Source organism: Anser anser (assembly GCF_964211835.1).
Source record: "Anser anser genome assembly, chromosome: 7".
Lineage (NCBI taxonomy): Eukaryota > Metazoa > Chordata > Aves > Anseriformes > Anatidae > Anser > Anser anser.
In genome coordinates, this window is record NC_139727.1 from 9988632 (window position 1) to 10000070 (window position 11439).

General features: G+C 41.9%; 1 protein-coding gene across 12 annotated transcripts in view; it reads left to right on the forward strand.

The window, feature by feature from the left end:
- The first annotated feature begins 4571 nt into the window (after window positions 1-4571).
- Window positions 4572-11439, forward strand: part of LOC310902950 (uncharacterized protein) — a 327410-nt gene continuing 320542 nt past the window's right edge. For 6 of the 12 annotated variants that reach the window (XR_014587146.1, XR_014587147.1, XM_083845354.1 and 3 more), the window contains exon 1: window positions 4572-5070. The gene's annotated coding sequence lies outside the window, so the exon portion shown is untranslated. Of the gene's footprint in view, window positions 5071-5461; window positions 7019-11439 lie in introns of those variants that run through there. The other 6 variants (XR_014587150.1, XR_014587151.1, XR_014587152.1 and 3 more) reach the window with 3 other exon arrangements.

Here is an 11439-nt window from a genome sequence, read left to right on the forward strand (position 1 = left end):
CATGTTCTCCTTGATTATTGCATAGGTGAAGCTGCTTCCAAACTCTTCTTAGAGTTGTCATCATAGATCAGGTTTTAGCAAAGTAGCTGGTTCTGATCCTTTAATTTCAGTTCTGACCTTGGTCTGAAGTGTTCCTGTTACAGAACAGAGCTGGGTCTTGCAGTCCAAAATTATGTATGTGTACAAGCAAAAATCTCCATCTTATTCTGCAGCAACTGTTTGCATTAGAATCCAAGCATGGATGGTGTGAGAGGGCTGCCACGTTGATCTTCTCATATTATTGGTTTTGTTTATATTTTAAATATAAATTCTATGCTGTTTCTCTTTATTTTATATAGTGAAACAGTGAAGGTAAAGTCAGCCTGTCTGCATTTTCATCTCAGCTAACTATGGCAGCTTTTCTTCCAAAGCCACTCAGGAGACTAACTCTTTGAAATTCTGACCTCAGAGAGAATTGATACCCCAGCAGGTGAGGATTATTCTGAGCAGGTTTTGTATGTGTGTATGATTATCTAGGCTTTCTTTCATCTTAATAAACTTACTTTCTTCCAAGTAAAACACTAAAAAAAAATTAAAACATTATAAACAGTGAAGCAAAGCTAAGGCAAGAGATGTTCTCTGCCTTCTCTGCAGAGGGGACAGGGGCTTAAGTAAGGGATCACTACCAGAAACCTTTCTGTTAGTATGATAATATTTTCACATGTTGTTAATGCCAAAATGGCTCTGTAGGGTTTGGTCACATACATTTGCAGATTGTGCCATGCATGTAAACTGGTAGCCTGTTCTAAATTGTCGGTGGTCTGTAGCATCTCAGAATGGACTTTCCCATTAGCTATCCTCACTAAGGACAGCATGCAACTTGCAGTTCGGTTTCATTTGACTAATGGGCATTTCTGGTGAATAGGCAGCAGTGACACCCTATTGCTGGGTGTCACACAAAGCCCCACATTGCTTGCTGGCAAGATAATCCTCCCCTCAGTCTTGTCGGCAGTGCTCTGTGCTGAGACCAGAGCATGCCCGCATCCTGCAGGTTTGACCCCTTGGTCAGGCAAGGAGTGAACACCACATTTCACAGTAGAGGTTTCCTAAGTTAAATGTGAGCATCTGTCCCAGGACTGAAATAAAAGGGTGACTTGGGAAAAAAAATACAAATCATAGTCCTTTAAAAAAGTCTCCTCTGTTACCCTATACAGACTGACCACAAAGTTGGGGTTTCATTTCAGTTTCTCCACTAAGTAGTCTTGTGTCCACATTAATGTAAAACCATTTGTAGGCAGCTTCAGAGAATAACACATCACTCTGCAAACACCAATGCTCTAAGGAGGTACTATAGCTGCTGGGCAACTTTCCATCCTTGTGGGTAGGATCCGCGTCGCAGCACTTTGACTTCCTTAATTAGCTCACAGAACAGCCGGCGGTGCCCTGCACTGCTCTCCCACCGTCTGCAGATGCAATCCTGGGCAACTGGCCGTACTGAAAGCACTTAGAAATGGAATGAAGGTAACGGAGACATGGTTTGCTGTTCTCTGTGAATATCCAGCTTGGATAGTTGGAATAACTGCAAGGGAAGAATTGCCTTTGCAACTCATGTGCCTGATTTATTGGTTAAATTGCTTTTCAGTCCTCGCCATTTAGCTAAGAAGGACATTAAGATGTCCAAAAATAAACGTGGAGTGATTGGTTCCCAGAACTAGTTTTAATAGTCACAAATACAGTATTTCAGACTTTTTACTGAGCACTAACCAAGTAGAGTCAATCAAGCTTCATTTAAATAGATTATTTTCTATTCTGGAGTTATACTTGATTTCATACTTTCTTCTACTGACCACCATATCACATAAAATTATGTTTACATTAAAACTGATCTGTAGATACACATGAAACAGCACCTAACATGTAGACATGAAATCTGAGCATTCCTAATGCGTAGGGTGAGTCTTGTGAAACCTTTTTAGCAGCTGAAAGTCTTGAACCATTCACTGAAATAAGACAACTAAAATACCAGCAAAATTGATTCTGCTGTCAATAAAATCACTAATAAACACTGGATTTGGATTTGGGGCTGGTGAATAATATATAAATATATACGTAACACCACATACACAAACTTTTTTTAGAACACAAAAATGAATGCTCCAACTTAAAGTTTCTTCATCTAAATAGCTGGGGAGAGTACCACTTAACCACATAGCCTAAACACATTGACAAAGGGGAAAAAGCTGTCTATTTTCAACTGTGTTTATTTTTTCACTGGTAAGAATAAAAAGAAAAGAAATATAATCATAGTGCCTATGACAAAGATCATGTTTCAAGGAGTGTGCAATGTGTACCATTATTATTTTGACTGCAAATGGAAGCCACTTTTAAACTGACTGTGGTTCAAAGGAAATAACCTTAGAAAAACTGTCATGCAGCATTCCAGGAAATGTTTTGGTTTGGTATGTTTGGCCTCCGTTTTTGTGGAGCTGTACATTCCTGTCCATGGTTTTAAAGGATATAAAAAAAAAAAAAAAAAAAAAAGAACTGATTTCAGAATCAATCTGTATTTTGACTCGTTTTTATACTTCCAATGCCCATATGAGTGAGCAAAGCTGAACAGCATCATTTTCCCACTTAGTGTCACAAATGAGTTCTATTGTGTTATTGAATTCAGCCCTTTTTTCTTACCAAAGCAGTGTTCTCCTACCATCACCAGTGATCACTTCTCTCCAATCAGAATTTTTGCTTGAAAGAAAAGCCACAAAGAGGGACAAGACTAATCTGTCTGAAAATGAAAGCTTTCCTCGCCTCAGCCTCGATGCTGGGAGGACCGGCTGGGATTTGCTGGAGTTGGAGACAGGGAGGCACAAGGGTCTCTCACATGTGAGTGCCGTCAGGGCACATGCATGAAAAGCTCAGGTCTTCTGCTATTTAAGTCAATTTTTCCAGTCTCACCTACAAGCCTCTCAGTTTTAGGCACTCAGACTGAAGCAGGTAGAATGGCTGAAGTATCAAAACAACACATTGACAAGGGGAATCACCTGAGAAAGGAGGCAGAGACAGCAATGCCTTTAGTTCTGGACTGTGAGGGGAAAAAAAAGCATAAATTCTTTGCTAAATGACTTCCCATCTTAACACAATGAAACAGATCTAGGCAACGTCACTAATGTTTCTTACAGGAAAAAGAAAAGAGGGAGAACTTTAAAGCAACTTACATTTCAAAAGCAGAAGGTGAAGATCTCCAGCCAGGTCTGCAGAAGAGCAGCAGGAGTGGAACGACAAACTCTTCATCCCTCCTTGGTCAGCCAGTGCCTGGGACTCCAGGTTCAAACCTCCAGAAACTTCCCAAAATGGTGGCCAGCACTGTCCCCCTGGCTGAGGCATGCGGTGTCCCCACAGTGGCCATGGGGATGTGGCAAAATGTCAGTGTCACCCATCAAACCCAGATGGGTTACCACGCTGTGGTGGGTGGCACGTCCTGGGGTTCCATGTTTTGTGGACAGCTGCGTTTTGGGGTGGCATTTTCACACACAGCCCTGGCGGTATGGGCTGGACTGCTTGGTGCCAAGCATATTAACTGTCCAAAACCCAAAGGAACTTCATGACTTCCTCCAAAAACATCCCTCTGATAGCCCCAGGGCAAAGCCTGGAGCTGCCTTGATCCATGCAGCTGCTGGCTCCCCTCACAATGCACTGAACACCCAAAATCCCACTGAGAGCCCATAGAAATCACAGAATCAGCAGGGTTGGAAGGGACCTCTGAAGATCATCGAGTCCAACCCCCCTGCTGAGCAAGATCACCTAGAGCACGTTGCGCAGGATGGCATCCAGGCAGGTTTTGAATATCTCCAGAGGAGACTGCACAACCTCTGGGTAACCTGTTCCAGTGCTCTGTCACCCTCACAGTAAAGAAGTGCCCTCTCATATTGAGCCAGAATCTCCCGTGCTTCAGTTTGTGCCCGTTGCCTCATCCTGTCACTGGGCACAACTGAAAAGAGACCAACTCCATCCCCTCAACACCCTCCCCTCAGATATTTATACATATTGATGAGGTCTCCCCTCAGTCTCCTCTTTCCCAGGCTAAACAGGCCCAGCTCTCTCAGCCTGTCCTTGTACAACAGGTGCTCCAGTCCTCTCATCATCTTTGTAGCCCTCCTCTGAGCTTGCTCCAGGATCTCCATGTCCCTCTTGTACTGGGGAGCCCAGAACTGGTCACAGTACTCCAGGTGTGGCCTCACCAGGGCTGAGTAGAGGGGCAGTTGAACTTCATGAGGTTCCTCTCGGCCTAGCCCTCCAGCCTGTCGAGGTCCCTCAGAATGGCAGCACAGCCCTCTGAGGTATCAGCCTCCCCTCCCAGCTTTGTGTCGTCAGAAGGGAGGGCCCAGGGTTGGGGACAGCGCACTGCAGGCCTGCGTGTCAGGGGGACACCAGGCCCCGTCACAGTTCTCTGCCACTCGGGCTTTCTTCGTGCCCCACTGCATAGCTCCCAGCCACTGCCTTGAAGAGCCCTGCTTTCCTAGCTAGCGCTTAGGCTTTTCCTTTTTTTAAAAAATGTGTCTCAGTGTATCTGTCTGAATCTGTCACTTGGCCTCTTCTAATGCATGTTTTTTGCTTGAAATCTGTATTTAAGGGTGTTGGTTCAAGTGCTTTTGAACACACCAACTTACAAAACGGCAGGAAAATGCTCTGCTTGCAAAGTCCCATTTCCACAAGCAGAGGTGCTCTGAAGAGCATGATGTTGTAACCCATTGGTCTAATAACACTTTTTTCCTATGTCAGAGGGCTAAGGAGAGGGTTGGGGTGGGAAAATAACACTGCCCAAGGTAAAGATCCTACCCCAACACACATGCTTGGCCTGACAGAGAGGATAACTGGGGATGGGTCACAGACAACCAATACCCTTCAGTAAGATGAAGCTGTTCACCTGGTTGTGCTGTCACAGCTGATGTCACTAAGGACACCCTTTATCTTCCCACCAGCAGCTACAAGTTCAGGTTTTTCCTTGTGTGCTTGTGTTGTAAGGTCTGTTTGCTGTGGCAGAGAGGGGCAGCTCTAAAGGTATCTTCTGGTGGCAGAAGGCTTGTTTCTGAAGTGAGTAATTTCTGATGTTTTTTGTTAGGAAAAAAAAAACTTGTGGTTTTTATCTTTTTTTTCCTCCCTTCAGTGAATCCGGTTATCTTCTCTCTTTCTTTACAACCTTTTTTTTTTCTTCCTACTCCTCCTTCTGTACCGGATATTTTCTCTAATAGTTATTTTACATGTTCTGTAGCATAGTAACTAGATTTATTACACTGAGCAGGGATTAAGGTGTTAGAGAACAACGGTCTTGTAGCTTTATCTCTCACTATTCAGAGTGAAAGCCTTAGCTGATCATTTCAGAAATGTACCTACTTGGTAAGAGAGTCTCCTTTGTTTTCCTTTCACCCAAGGGTAAATTGCAAGTTTCTTGTCTGCTGCTTTCTAAAATTGAAAAATCTGAGGCTTATTTAGAGTATATGCCACAATAGGCACTGCAAGCAGTCAGGCCATCCAATAAAGCAGTCTACATCCAGAGAGTCTATACTAACTTTCAAGGGTGTAACTTAAATTGTAAGAAATATAAATGTAATAGGAGTGGCTCATAAAATTCCCATTAAGAGTCATGCATGATACTTGCTTAAAATTTCATATGATTATGGAATTCCATTTGCAGATGTTAAAGATGCATTAATTATGACTGCTTTCTGAAGCAAGGCTACAGCAAGTACTACACAGCTTCAGAAACTTCCCATGACAATCTGCATCCTAATAATTCACACCACTCTACTTAGGTAGTCATCTGCAGAACAACAGCATTCTTCAAACAATTTAAATCCTTTAATTCATACACTTTGCAGATCCATAGCAAGCTGGTAAAAATGATGGCAATTACTTCTCAAGCGATGTTTACAGTTATAGCTACTGCTAATGTTAAACACTGCAGTTACTTGCCAGCAAAATGCTTCTAGAAACATCATTGGTACCATGTAAAATAAGAATGTTTTATTGTAAGTATCTTTTTCTGCCAGGACTTGGTAAGAGTATGCACACAGACCTCAAGTGAAGTGCTTGGTTACTTGAAAAATATGTCGTTGTTCCCCCCAACACAACTGTGGAAGCAAGGATAATTGTGAGCCTCCTTTGTTTCAGAGGTGGCACTTCTCCTTAAAATGAAGGTGTACTTACTTAGTAATATTTAAAATATTGTGTTTATGTCTCTGGATGCTTTCCTTGAGTGGAAGAGTTTGTCTTTCAGTGCATTGAGACAAATTATAGGTGGGCAGGCAGCAGCAGAACAACCAGTCATGAAACTCTGATTTTACTCTTTTCTGGTGAGCTTGTGGCTTTTTTGTTTTTCACTGTTGTTCACAAGCACTGTTACAGCGGGATTTACGCAGGCACAAAGACATGAGAAGGGCTGATGATTCAGGAGGCTCTCGCTGTTCACAGCAAAGGAACAGCAGAGGATGCCAAGGCCTGAGGGAAGTGCAGGCCTCACCTAAGCGCACGACAGGCCTCAGGAGATCTGTGGGATGGGAATTAATAAGAACTTAAAGAGTAAACTCCTGGTAAACCCCCCTACAGTATTCAGATGGAAATAAGCCAGTTAGATCCAGGTCAGTATGGGAGAATTGCTTGGAAAATGAGGTGAGGGAAATCTACTCTGAAAATAGGACTTTGTTTTCCTTCTTGGCAATCATCTGCCAGGGAAAACGTTGGCTATAAATAGAAACTTTGTGCAGCGTAATTACATGAAAACAAAAACAGAGAGGGGTTTGCAGAAAGAGCTGTGATGTGCAGGTCAGAACAGCTGGGCACCAAATGTGTAGCTCCTCACTAATCGGCCTGATGAGTGGTTTGGGCTAGGTGTGGTGGATTAAGTAGATTGACTACTCCATTTTAAATGTGGTGTTCTCCAGGAGAGCTGATTGCTTCGTAAGGAACCAGAGTGCCTAGAAGAGTTGTGAGGTTTGAGAGCTTTTAGCTGTCCTATTTTTTTCAGAAATCAGACTGGAGAAAGGTAAAGTGGGGTTAACAGTGAAAACCTAAAACTTTTTAGAACTAGTTTCCTACCACCTGGGATGGTGGATAACCATGCCAATTAGATTTGGTATCACAGACGTGCATGTGCCTGTTTTGCTCCAATCCCTCTTGCTTGTAATGGTCTCTTCTGACTATTTCTCTTTTCATTCAGAAAATTCTCTGATACAGTGGACTTGGAGTGGGGCAGGAGGGGGGGTTGAGGGTAGAAGGAATAAAGCTTCTCTCCAGCAGCTAATATAACACCCTACTACTATTTCCCCATGCTTCCCTTTGGTATCTTATATAAAATCTCCAGCTGACCTTCTCAGAGTTTCTTCTGCCTCATGCTGTAGTTTTCTGTGTCACACTTGATAGCAGCAAACTATTCTTCTAAAAATAGTGTTGCTATTCTAGACTGTGACTTACACCAGGGATAACAAAAATGAGTTATTTAACACTCTTGTTTAAAAAAAAAATAATGTTATGGTGTTGGCCAAGTCTCCAGGAACTGTGGAGAGCCTGAAGTTGGCCCTGCTCACGAGAAGACTGTGCTGTGTGGAGGTGTCTCTGCAGGGGTGACAGGAGCTTTGCAGGGACCTTCCACCTTCCTGGGAGATGCCAGGGCATGGGGACTTGCCTGCTGACTTTGTGAAGGCACTTGTTTGACCTTCAACAATAGGAACACTTTCTCCTTGAGCCGCTACTATTCAGGGAGCTGATGTTGTAGTAGTAATATACTAAGGGAAAATTTTATGGCAAACTGCAGTTTATGGATGTCAGTTGTCCTGCTTACAACCAGCAGTGTAAAGAATATGAAGCTGATGAAGAGCACAACAGCTGACCAAAGTGGATGGGAACAGACTGGTTCAGGTGCCATACAAGCACTACATCTAGTGAGAAATGAGGGGAAGGAAGATCTTGCCTCTGTTTGATCTGTGCTTGCTCAGTGCTTTTTTTGAAAGCACTGCAGAGAGTAAGTGCTTTTTGGTTGCTGCTTTAAGTCTGTATTTTACCCATTGGGTATAACAGTTTCTTGACTGAACCTCCACAGGGTATGCCTTGCTTTGGGAGATTTCTATGTTTGAATTGAAGAGCATTTACGGATTTATTAGCGGTAACTTACATCTTTGGCTGGTCTACATTTACAGTAACTTTATTTCAAATCAAACGAACCTTTTATTCCTATCTAGTTAATTGAGCCAATATAGATTAAGTTCTCTAACACAGCTTTTCCCCTCTATGAATTTGATGAATTAGAAAGCTATCACTAATTATTATTACTATACTGGACTATTAATTTTGTTTCCTCAAGAAGTTACTATTTTTATGTGGCTACAATAGCCTGAAGTAATTACAACCTTAGTGTTACTTGAGGCCATGTGGTTTAATGCTCTACTGCTGAAATTTACTACTACTACTAATGTCTTCAAAATACTGGGAAGGAATAACAGTGCAGAAAGGCAATCTCAATAAGCACAATCAGGACAATAGCTGAGGATACCCTAATGCACCAGTATTTTTAACCTATATAATAACACCAAGGTAATTGCATGCCTATTGAAGAAGAAGAAAGGGGTATGGTATAGGTTTCTTTCGATGCTAAAGACGATAAGCCATTTGCTTTATCTGGTTGATGAAAGAAAAATTAGATGATGGATGACTTAGTACAATTTTGAAATTAGTGGGACTGCCCAGAGTCCAAAATTCACAAAGTGAAAGGCTGACTTTTTCTTATTCCTATTAGAATGATAAGATGTTGAATCGCTATTGTGCGTAAGAAGTGGTGTTAGTGAAGGATGAGAACGGTCACGGAAATACTTGCCTATAGTCTAATAACTTAGGTGGATAAAAGTCTACCTCATGCCACATGAGTGGGGGAAATAGAAATCCCTTTCTCGGTTCTTCCTATCTGGGGAAGAAGATGCCATACCTGAAGCATTTTTTCATGAAAGATTATGGCATGAAGCCAAACAATAGAGAACTTCATGATTTATGGGTTAAATATCACTTTAATCAAGGAGATGCCTTAAGTAGCCAGTTTAATCATTGTCATCAACTTCATCAGGGTGATTGAAATCATCATTACTTTAGCAACTGATTATCGAGAGCTGGATGTGGTCTTTCCTCTAATGCTGAAACTGCTCATTAGAAAAGTGTCAGAGGTCTCTGACAGTACCTGTGCATAATCTGCCCTGGCATTTTTGCCAAGTTCTGCTGGAGCATGTGGATTTTTTCTTCGATCAAACTTTGCTTAGTGTAGTTCAAATTAATTATTTTGTATTACAAATACCTATCTATATATGCACAGAACTTCTGATATAAGTATAGAAATCTGATTTCTTCTCAGGCTTTGTAACTGGTGGCAAAAACATTATTTAAACACAGTTGAAATACATGTTTATTTCACTTGTCTCCAGGGCAAGTCTCAAGCTGTAGTGGTGTTGAGAGTAAAAGGAGGTGGAAGATCAGGCCACTTGCTTTCCTTGTGTTTGTCTCTGAGTACAGTGTCTCACTTCCACTTGCAGATACTCAAATTTTGAGTAAAAGCTTGAAATCTTGCCCAAGAAGACCAAACTTTCTGTTGAAATTATCGGATTTTGAGGGACTGCTGCTTAACTGAAGTTCTTCTGGTAGAGGCAGCAAAGCACAGAACCCAAAATGCAGTAAGTGGCAAAGCTGAAAAACCTGTGTGCTTTCAGGAATGCAAAGATGCTGATTATAGTTTGGCAACTACACGATATCCTAGATTTAAAACAGATTTAAAAGGAAGAGATGGAAATTCCTGAATGAGAACAAAAACAAGACTTAAATCTAAATAAAGCCACATCCCAAAGCAATATATGCCTGAGTGGACAGGCTGATGATCGTTTGTGGTCAGACAGCAAACCAGTGTGCCATGAGATCAACAAAATGATGGTCAATGTGGAAGTTGTGTGTGAAGTTCCCCATCTGGTATAAGAAAAATTGATTAACATGATATACTGCTGGGTTATTTGAGGCAGATAACCGAAAGCTTCCTATTTTTTCCCCAAAGTAACTTGGAATGGACCATCAGATACAAATAAGAGCAGAGTTATAAGAAGATTTGAGAAGCATAAAAATGGGTTTGAGGAGCAACTAAGATAACCATAACCTATATAGCAAGTTAGCTGTAGAGATGGTGAATCCAGACAGCCAGGGGCATTGGGGAGCTAGGGTTTCTGTAGAATGAAAGATACACAATTATGCCTGGTTAAGTGAAAAGGCTTCTCTTGCTCTGGCTTCATCTATTTTTTTTAAATATATGAAAAGTTCTGGGAGTCCTATTTTGGTTAACTTTAGGGTATGAACAAAGAATTGATGAAAGATGCAGGTACTGGAAGCCAGACTGGTAAACTGAAAGTCTGCTGAATCATCCAGGTTTTGCTTTGGGTTTTTGACGGAATTAGCTGTTCTGCCAAGAAAAACAAAACCCAAACAAGAATTGTCCGAAAATTTGCACGCGTAGAGGGAAATCAAGCAGAACTTAGCTGTCTGTGAGAGAGGTTTGAAGATCTGTAATCCAAGCATGGTGACTTCTGGCACAAGTGATAAGCCTCGTCTGTCTTCAGATGGAGACTGGGGAAAGGAAGCCAAGGATGTTTTTGTCATTTTGTAGCAACCACCATGGGAAAGGCAATCGCTCCAGGCGGGAGCCTTCCCAAAGAAGAAGCAAATACAACTAATGAGAAGGGCCCCTAGCAATGCAGAAATAGTTACACAGAGGGACCAGGGTTTTTAATTTAGTTTCAGAACGTATGGAGAAACATGAGTTTGAAACTAAAGAAAACATTTAATTATCTTTATGGTTTGCAAAGTGAATTTAATGTGTTGGACTGAGGAAAAATTGACACAGAAGAATTGACAAATGTGAGAGAAGCAAGGATAAAGGATTTAGAAGGGTTCCTGGACTAGGGAAAAAGAAATGTCTCCCTGCTTTACTTAACATACTGGAAAACATGTTTTGTTGTCTTTAAATACATGAGAGACTGCTTGGGACTTTAAGTGACGTGTACTGATTTAACAGCCTTAATCTCTTCTCATTTGGGGGTAGGAATATTGATGTCACTCCTGCTTTGCAATGGATGCATGCAATGTGCTTTCTAAGGTTTGTGGTGCAAGCATTTCTCCTTGCCCTTCTTTATCCCTGCAAGATCACCCTGTAATGCTCCCCCTGCCCCATCCCTGCAAAGAGGGGAAAAACAAAAACCACAAAATCCCCAAGGCTGTGTTGCAATGCCTGCTAGCACCCCTGTGAGGCTGTGCTGTGTGTACCTTGTACTTTGGTCCCAGGGTGACCCTGCTGCTACAACAGCTGCTTCTATGGCTGCCAGCAGCGCTGCTCTTGCAGTACACTACTGTGAATCAGGTTTCTTACTGCTCATGTGTAAGAGAGCTTGA